The sequence below is a fragment of the Argopecten irradians genome, chromosome 3 (genome assembly GCF_041381155.1).
Source record: "Argopecten irradians isolate NY chromosome 3, Ai_NY, whole genome shotgun sequence".
Classification (NCBI taxonomy): Eukaryota; Metazoa; Mollusca; class Bivalvia; order Pectinida; family Pectinidae; genus Argopecten; species Argopecten irradians.
The window spans coordinates 23,602,091-23,612,493 of NC_091136.1; positions in this window are offsets into that span (position 1 = coordinate 23,602,091).

Sequence of the window (10,403 nt, forward strand, 5' to 3'; positions counted from 1 at the left end):
ATTAGCTTATCTCTGTCCGGCCGTCTATCCTTCCAGCATCAACTTTTTCTTTTAAAAAGATGCTCCAACGCTGACAAATGGTATTTTTTCTCTATCAAATAGAATGTTGTTTTTTTTCAGTTTCAAAATTACTTACTTTACACCATTACCACATTTGAAAAGTTTGAACTTCAATTTTACTGGAAGATAAAAGTATTGAAAATAATTAATTGCATTCCGAAAAAAAATCTGTGGCACTATGTCCTATATGGAATGAAGTAATGATTGTGCATGTACCAAAAGCAAAAGAAATTATTTTATATATAATGTAAACGAAAACACAATTAAACACCAATTATGATGAGTATCGTTTATGGTATGTCGGCAGTGGAGCATCTCTAAACCAAAATTCCTAGATAACTTATATAAGACAGATAGTTGCTTTAGATCAAAGGTTACTAATCTTAAGTTCAAATGAATTACCTTGACCTGTGATCAAATAGGATGAAATATTTAAACGGGGTCTTTTCAATATCTGAGAGGCATAGAAACTTGACATTGGACTTGTAGTATAGGACCTTTGTTCAAATGAATGGTCTTGGTCGGATCCAGATTTTCCAGTCACGTGGTCATAAAAACAATGAAATACATGTGTATTGCTAAAAGTAAGGCTGGAAAATGCTGCATCGAAGAAAGTGTTTTAAATGCCGACATCCATGTATTTCATTGTTGGCCGTTTCATCCATGTCAGAGCGAAACTCAAGATAAAATTGTCGCCTGTCCTCATGTGACCTTGGACTGGTGCCTTCAAGGTCACCCAAACGATATTTTTGTATCAAATACTTCTATTGACCTTTTAGAGTTATGTTAAGATTTTTTTCTTGTATAAATGGCTGACGATTTTATTTTCACACATTTCAATTGATAAAGGACTGTACACGTTTGTGCGCTTCTATCAATTCCACGCTAATGATGGTTCAAGGTTCTACGCATAAATCATTGAGAATTAACCGCTGTAAAACCCATTACAAGGCTTATAGAGGTAGCACAATGTTCTGTAGAGCCCAATTGATATATTTAACATGAACAGAGCCGTTTCATTTCTTGATGGAAAAATAACGAAATGAAAGCAGCATCTAAGTGTGAGATATAGCTGAATTAGTAACCGAAAGAATGGAGCTAGTGAATTTAGTAGATTTCAAAAGTTTATACGCCAACGACAGCCTGACCGAATTCAGCCAGAAATTAATGTTAATTTTGGTGTGGTCTGTCAGTTTTGTTCGCTCATATCTAAATATCGCTGACCGTATAATAAAAAAAATAAGCACATTTCAACTCATTCTGTCTCGAATCTACAAATGTATAACAAGCAAAAAATCAGTAAAACTGAAATTTGTATATATCTTAATTTTAAAATTTAATTTCTAAAAAAAAACAGGCAAACCTAAATTTTAGCGTATTACAATATAGCCCGGTATTGCTAAAATAAGAATTACACAAAATTTGTACCTTTTAAAAACATTATATATCTTTTCATTCTAAAATGAAATTTCCTAAGGATATAAAGATACTTTAATGCTGTTTCAAAACAGGTTTTAAAAAAACGCACACACAAATCAGATATATATAGAACTCTGAAACCGAAACTGAATCGTTTGTTGTAATTGTATAAATCAATTGTTATATGTATAATTACCTCCCTTAATATGACGTCACAATACACAATGACTATACTGTCATGACGTCATTTTATGTTGTTAAGCATCTGAAGAACATGATGAAAGCGCTAATGCTAAACTAACAACGTGTTTCATTTTTTTTATTTTTCTATATATATATAGATATATTGTAATAATTTAGAGTTATATAATTTGAAATGAAAAGCCATTTAAGAGCTTTATGTACCTTTATTAGGAGAAATCATTCCAGAATTTCAAATATCGTTCAATATTAATACATTTTACCCCACTTGTCTTTGATCAAATCGAATGTTAATTGAGTACATTGTGAAGAGTTACAGCTTATGCGTGCGCCGCCAACTTGGTCTGTGTCGTTGAACTTTACAGTATACTAATGTCACCTGTGTTAACCCTGTTGATCGAAATGGTGTTTCTATACCTCGATATATTGAAGCTTCTTATTATTGTTTTTGTTTCCATGGCAACGACGATCACATTTCATCTATCAATGACGTCGATCAAGAAATCAAATATTTCCCATAGTCAATTTTCAATATATTCGCTCAATCAACAGATACGTTTTTTTTATTTAGACACAATATATATAAGAACAAAGACAACATATTTATAACGAAGTGTATTTATTATATTGCTATAGGCAATGTCAAATTGAAGAAAAAAAATATCCTGATGTAGTTAATTAAAAATAGGTAACCGACCTGTTCAGATGTTACACAACCGTAACCTTCATTAGGACTAGTGTTGTGCGGTCGTGACGAAAATTATAATCTTTAAGCTGTTAAATGATTACTTGGACCTCGTTTAGTCTTGCGAGTTAATTTATGCTGAAAGGAAATGATAATAGGTTTTTGTGCCTTTGAAGTGTCCTGATTGATAGGTCTACCTTCACCAGTTTACCTGTGTCAGTGATGAACGATTCAAGGTTATGTTAGTTCATTATAACAAACTATCAAAGTTCTTATGCAATAGATCAACACGTTAAATATCAAATCGTTTGAATGGTTGGGAATTCAAGATAGCAAGTGGAATCAATTCACATTTTTGGCATAGTTTTGAACATTTTGACAATTTTAATTGAAGCAGTGTGAATCTCCCCCAATACCCCTCAGCCCGTGTCCAAAGTCTCCCTGACCTGAGTCTATTCTTTCCTTGACCCTTGTCCAAACTCTCCTTGACCTGAGTCTATTCCTTCCTTGACCCGTGTCCCAACTCTCCTTGATCTGTGTCTATTCCTTCCTTGACCCTTGTCCCAACTCTCCTTGACCTGTGTCTATTCCATCCTTGACCCTTGTCCCAACTCTCCTTGACCTGTGTCTATTCCTTCCTGGACCTTGTCCCAACTCTCCTTGACATGTGTCTATTCCAATCCTTGACCCTTGTCCAAACTCTGACCTGTGTCTATTCCATCCTTGACCCTTGTCCCAACTCTCCTTGACCTGTGTCTATTCCGTCCTTGACCATTTGTCTTTCTTCTTCCCAACTCTCCTTGACATGTGTCTATTCCATCCTTGACCCTTGTCCCAACTCTCCTTGACATGTGTCTATTCCATCCTTGACCCTTGTCCCAACTCTCCTTGACATGTGTCTATTCCTTCCTTGACCCTTGTCCCAACTCTCCTTGACATGTGTCTATTCCATCCTTGACCCTTGTCCCAACTCTCCTTGACCTGTGTCTATTCCTTCCTTGACCCTTGTCCCAACTCTCCTTGACCTGTGTCTATTCCTTCCTTGACCCTTGTCCCAACTCTCCTTGACATGTGTCTATTCCATCCTTGACCCTTGTCCCAACTCTCCTTGATCTGTGTCTATTCCTTCCTTGACCCTTGTCCCAACTCTCCTTGACCTGTGTCTATTCCTTCCTTGACCCTTGTCCCAACTCTCCTTTACCTGTGTCTATTCCTTCCTTGACCCTTGTCCCAACTCTCCTTTACCTGTATCTATTTCTTCCTTGACCCTTGTCCCAACTCTCCTTTGACTATGTCTATTCCATCATTAACCTTGTCCCAACTCTCCTTTCTATTCTATTCATCATTAACCCTTGTCCCAATCTCCTTTACATATGTCTATTCCATCCTTGACCCTTGTCCCAACTTTCCTTGACATTGTCTTTCCTTCCTTGACCCTTGTCCCAACTCTCCTTTATGTATCTATTCCTTCCTTGACCCTTGTCCCAACTCTCCTTTACCTGTATCTATTTCTTCCTTTGTCCCAACTCTCCTTTACATATGTCTATTCCTCCTTGACCTTGTCCCAACTCTCCTTTACATATGTCTATTCCATCATTAACCTTGTCCCAACTCTCCTTTACATATGTCTATTCCATCATTAACCTTGTCCCAACTCTCCTTTACATATGTCTATTCCATCCTTGACCCTTGTCCCAACTTTCCTTGACATATGTCTTTTCCTTCCTTGACCCTTGTCCCAACTCTCCTTTACCTGTATCTATTCCTTCCTTGACCCTTGTCCCAACTCTCCTTTACCTGTATCTATTTCTTCCTTGACCCTTGTCCCAACTCTCCTTGACCTGTGTCTATTCCTTCCTTGACCCTTGTCCCAACTCTCCTTTACCTGTGTCTATTCCTTCCTTGACCCTTGTCCCAACTCTCCTTGACCTGTGTCTATTCCTTCCTTGACCCTTGTCCCAACTCTCCTTGACCTGTGTCTATTCCATCCTTGACCCTTGTCCCAACTCTCCTTGACCTGTGTCTATTCCATCCTTGACCCTTGTCCCAACTCTCCTTGACATGTGTATATTCCATCCTTGACCTTTGTCACAACTCTCCTTGACATATGTCTATTTCTTCCTTGACCCTTGTCCCAACTCTCCTTGATCTGTGTCTATTCCTTCCTTGACCCTTGTCCCAACTCTCCTTGACCTGTGTCTATTCCTTCCTTAGCCTTGTCCCAACTCTCCTTGACCTGTGTCTATTCCTTCCTTGACCCTTGTCCCAACTCTCCTTGACATGTGTCTATTCCTTCCTTGACCCTTGTCCCAACTCTCCTTGACATGTGTCTATTCCATCCTTGACCCTTGTCCCAACTCTCCTTGACATGTGTCTATTCCATCCTTGACCCTTGTCCCAACTTTCCTTGCCTTATGTCTTTTCCTTCCTTGACCCTTGTCCCAACTCTCCTTGACCTGTGTCTATTCCTTCCTTGACCCTTGTCCCAACTCTCCTTGACCTGTGTCTATTCCTTCCTTGACCCTTGTCCCAACTCTCCTTGACTTGTGTCTATTCCTTCATTGACCCTTGTCCCAACTCTCCATGACCTGTGTCTATTCCTTCCTTGACCCGTGTCCCAACTCTCCTTGACCTGTGTCTATTCCTTCATTGACCCTTGTCCCAACTCTCCTTGACCTGTGTTTATTCCTGCCTTGACCCTTGTCCCAACTCTCCTTGACCTGTGTCTTTTTCTTCCTTGACCCTTGTCCCAACTCTCCTTGACCTGTGTCTATTCCATCCTTGACCCTTGTCCCAACTCTCCTTGACCTGTGTCTATTCCTTCCTTAACCTTGTCCCAACTCTCCTTTACATATGTCTATTCCATCCTTAACCTTGTCCCAACTCTCCTTTACATATGTCTATTCCATCCTTGACCCTTGTCCCAACTCTCCTTGACATGTGTCTATTCCATCCTTGACCCTTGTCCCAACTCTCCTTTACATATGTCTATTCCATCCTTGACCCTTGTCCCAACTTTCCTTGACATATGTCTATTCCTTCCTTGACCCTTGTCCCAACTCTCCTTGACCTGTGTCTATTCCTTCCTTGACCCTTGTCCCAACTCTCCTTTACCTGTGTCTATTCCTTCCTTGACCCTTGTCCCAACTCTCCTTGACCTGTGTCTATTCCTTCCTTGACCCTTGTCCCAACTCTCCTTGACCTGTGTCTATTCCATCCTTGACCCTTGTCCCAACTCTCCTTGACCTGTGTCTATTCCATCCTTGACCCTTGTCCCAACTCTCCTTGACCTGTGTCTATTCCTTCCTTGACCCTTGTCCCAACTCTCCTTGACATGTGTCTATTCCTTCCTTGACCCTTGTCCCAACTCTCCTTGACATGTGTCTATTCCTTCCTTGACCCTTGTCCCAACTCTCCTTGACATATGTCTATTCCATCCTTGACCCTTGTCCCAACTCTCCCTGTGTCTATTCCTTTTGACCCGTGTCTATTCCATCCTTGACCCTTGACCTGTCCCAACTCTCCTTGACCTGTGTCTATTCCTTCCTTGACCCTTGTCCCAACTCTCCTTCCTGTGTTATCTTCCTTGTTTTCACTTCCTTCCTTGACCCTTGTCCCAACTCTCCTTTACATGTGTCTATTCCATCCTTACCTTGTCCCAACTCTCCTTACATATGTCTATTCCATTGACCCTTGTCCCAATCTCCTTGACATGTGTCTATTCAATCCTTTACCTTGTCCCTATCTCCTTTACATATGTCTATTCCTTCCTTGACTTGTCCCAACTCTCCTTGACATGTGTCTATTCCATCCTTGACCCATATCCCAACTCTCCTTGACTGTGTTTATTCCATCCTTGACTCTTGTCCCAACTCTCCTTGACTCTGTGTCTATTCATCCTTGACCTTGTCCCAACTCTCCTTATGTGTATATTCCATCCTTGACCCCTTGTCACAACTCTCCTTGATCTGTGTCTATTCTTTCCTTGACCCTTGTCCCAACTCTCCTTGACATGTGTCTATTCCTTCCTTGACCCGTGTCCCAACTCTCCTTGATCTATGTCTAATCCTTCCTTAGCCTTGTCCCAACTCTCCTTGACTTGTGTCTATTCAATCCTTGACCCTTGTCCCAACTCTCCTTGACATGTGTCTATTCCATCCTTGACCCTTGTCCCAACTCTCCTTGACATGTGTCTATTCCTTCCTTGACCCTTGTCCCAACTCTCCTTGACATGTGTCTATTCCATCCTTGACCCTTGTCCCAACTCTCCTTGACATGTGTCTATTCCATCCTTGACCCTTGTCCCAACTCTCCTTGACCTGTGTCTTTTCTTTCTTGACCCTTGTCCCAACTCTCCTTGATCGTGTCTATTCTTCTTCCTTAACCCTTGTCCCTACACTCGTTGACATATTCTCTTTTTGATATTGATATTTGTTCCTAGTCTCCTTGATCTCTGTATCCCATATGCTCCTATGTCATTGACCTCTGTCTCTATTGTCCTTAGCCTTGTCCGCATTCTTCGCCTGCTGACTTTACGAGTCTATTCTAATTCTTAATATTGAGGTGCCCTTGGAGAAACTCCGAGACATGTGTCTATTCCTTCTTGCTTTTCTTCGATGTCTCTACAAACCTCAATATGATAATACTTTGGTGGCTTATTTCGGAGAATGTCGACAGTGTCATGAGTAGAATGGTGAAGCGTAAAATGTGTCATGATGTCGCACTGTCGCATACGGTGTGACAATCGTGCAATGTCTCACTGTCGCATGGCGCATTGTCGCTCTTCACTTGGCGCACTGACGCATTGTTGCACTGTCGCTCTTCGCTTGGCACATTGTCGCACTGTCGCTGTTCGCTTGGCGCATTGTTGCACTGTCGCTTGACGCATTACCGCTCTTCGCTTGGCGCATTGTTGCACTATTGCTCTTCGCTTGGCGCATTGTTGCACTGTCGCTCTTCGCTCGGCGCATTGTCACACTGTTGCTTGACGCATTACCACTCTTCGCTTGGCGTATTGTTGCATTGCGCTCTTCGCTTGGCTCATTGTTGTACTGTCGCTCTTCGCTCGTTGCATTGTTGCACTGTCGCTTGACGCATTGCCGCTCTTCGCTTGGCGCATTTATGCGTTGCCGACATGACCGAAATCAGGCAATATAATGTATTCATGTTTTAAGTACTAACTCATATATTTTCGGATAGTATCTAAAACGGCTCATATACAAAACTTACTGGAAATCTTACAAAATAAGAATAAGAATACTCGCACGTGTATATACCGAAATATAAATGCATTAAAGGGGATCACATGCAAAATTTCTGTAATTAATATAGCGCACGTGCACCGCAGAAGATCGTATATAGCGAAAATGTTTGCGCGAGATCCCATGCATGCGGTGATAAACAATTAATTGGAGTTGATAGCTTGAACTTAGACACGGTAAGAAACACGTTTAATGTGGAAAATGACGTCACACTTTGGAAGTCTGATGGACGTATTATGGTCGGGAACAATAACATAAGCCAGACCATTGGCTCCAGACATTACACGTTTACACATAATATTATGACAATTTTAATAAGATCCTGCCCTTTCCATATATTATCGATAGAGATACACCAGGACAATCAATGTGGTTTTTTCCCTAGAGCCCTCGTAGTTAAAATTATACGCCGATGTGGTCTTAGGCGTCAAAGCGTTTAAATGATTGATCTGGTATGATGAAACGCTTTAATTGTTGCTCGATTTGAAATGTATCCGTGACGAGCTGTCAAAACTACGTCCGCCATTTTCGGTGATGCATGTACAAGAAGGTTAAGCCAGACTAGACCGATTTATCATTGTTATAGGGACAAATGTGCATACATCTAGCCATGCATAATTTAGGCAGGTCAATTAACGATTTTTCCTTATCATATAGACACTTTCTCCTTCACGAAAGCAATGCTGATTAATTAGAGTAATTGATTAACCTTCTAGTTGGGTCTCGACAAATTCTTTTATCCTTATTTTTAAATAATCAATTTGGTGTTGCTAAATGGACCATTATATATCATCCCGTGTGGTGCTCGATCATGATCTATGACTTGCAATCCAGTGCTAACGTTTTACATTGCCAGTTTCACAACGGCCCATTACCTTTCCAGAACAAAACATAAAGGTTTCTTAAATACATTAATAACATCAGAAAATATATATCACTGGCCTAAGATGAGGTTATAACACCAAACATATCCAAGATTTACTGCGTAATATATGATAGCAGTGGAAAGTCATTGCTGTTTTGCCGTCTGGAGCAGTGATAGTCAATTACCGCGGGATTTAGGACGACGGCGGGAAACATAATACGACCCGAGTTATGAAAATTAACATTTTATTTATTTTAATCAAATTGTTTAGAAGGTGATGATAGTGTAGTATTAACGGTAAGTTTATTAATAACTTTTGCAACTACACAAAATTATCGATATCGTTTTACACTCCCATTTTAAAAATTAAAAGCCGTTTCGGAAAGGTAGTAGGCCTTTAATTAGTACTTCTATGAGACAGACATTTTAAGGTATTCGTATCATCATCTTGTTTGTCCTTTGTAAGCCATTCCTTCTTACCTGGTTCTTACCTAAGTTCGATATGAATCTTTTTGAAACTTAGATAATTATGTAACAGCTATTTACGAAGTAGACTACATTCAAACTGCCTATAAGGACCTTCTAAGAGACAAAAAAAAAATAACAGTCTTTTTAGCTAAGTGGGTAAAATGACCATATCAACCAAAGGAAGTGGTCTTACTAAGTAAGCAGTTTTTTTTTTTTTTTTTTTTTAACAAATGTACGATGGTTGATATCAGGACTCACATTATTTTTTAATAATGGTACGACTTGTCTATGTACATTTTTTAAAATTTGTACATTTATTGTACACACTTTTTCTTTTTACATATTTGTGCATGTATATATTTTTGAAATTTGTACATGTACACATTTTATATCCTATATCCATTAACATTCCATTCTCGGTTAAACATGTAGAAATAAGCCCCTTGATATTGACGTAAGGTCACTTGTGTAGTGTAAATTGAGTAGGCACTTGGCTGGTAATTCAATCAAGAGTCCTGACTCTTACAGTTTAACAAATATCAATTAAATATAACAGCAAAACCAGCGTAGAATTTATTATAATAATGCGTATTCTTCTTCTACTTTTATTTTCTTAAGGTTACAACTTCTTGGAATTGTGAGACATAACAAAACACACACACACACACACACACACACACACACACACACACACACACACACACACACACACACGCACACACACACACACATACATATATATACAATAACATAAAAATAAGTACAATATCAAAAACAAGTTACTATTGTAATATACATTAAAAACTTAAATTTATATTTGTGCATCGTCAGAGACTTCTTCTCTGAAATTAAAAATGGTACAAATTAGGGGGCTCACACCCCGCGGCCTAAGGGGCGGGGCTAAAAGGGGTCAATATGGCGACTTTCATATAAAAATGTTCTTCTCTAAAACTTAGCATTGAATAATACTCATAGTCATATGATATTAAATAGCATCGTAATGTGGTTGGAATTCAAAGTTAAACAAATCGTGGAGTCAACTTTGCTATTTTTTGAGTTTTTGTGAAAAAAAAGTGAGCGATACAGGCCCTCTGGGCCTCTTGTGTTATGTACATGACTCTGACCAGACAGTGAACACTGATTTCCTTTTGTTACATCAGAAATCATCTTCGATACTCAAGGGGTTGCGATCACTTACGAAATCTACACCCCTGGAGTATTTCATAGTGAACTGTAGGCAACAGAACAGAACAGGTAATTTAGTCATTCAGTACACTGTGGTTAACTGTGTGCCTTTGAAGTTGGGCGTCGCTCTCTCTGTAGTTTTCAAATGAATTTTTGGCTGGTCGGTGATTGGTTCAGATTTTCCCCATGAGCTGCCTAGTGCAGGGGTTTAGAGATCGTAAGTGATCGGAACCCCTGGAGCACAGTGGATGATCACAAA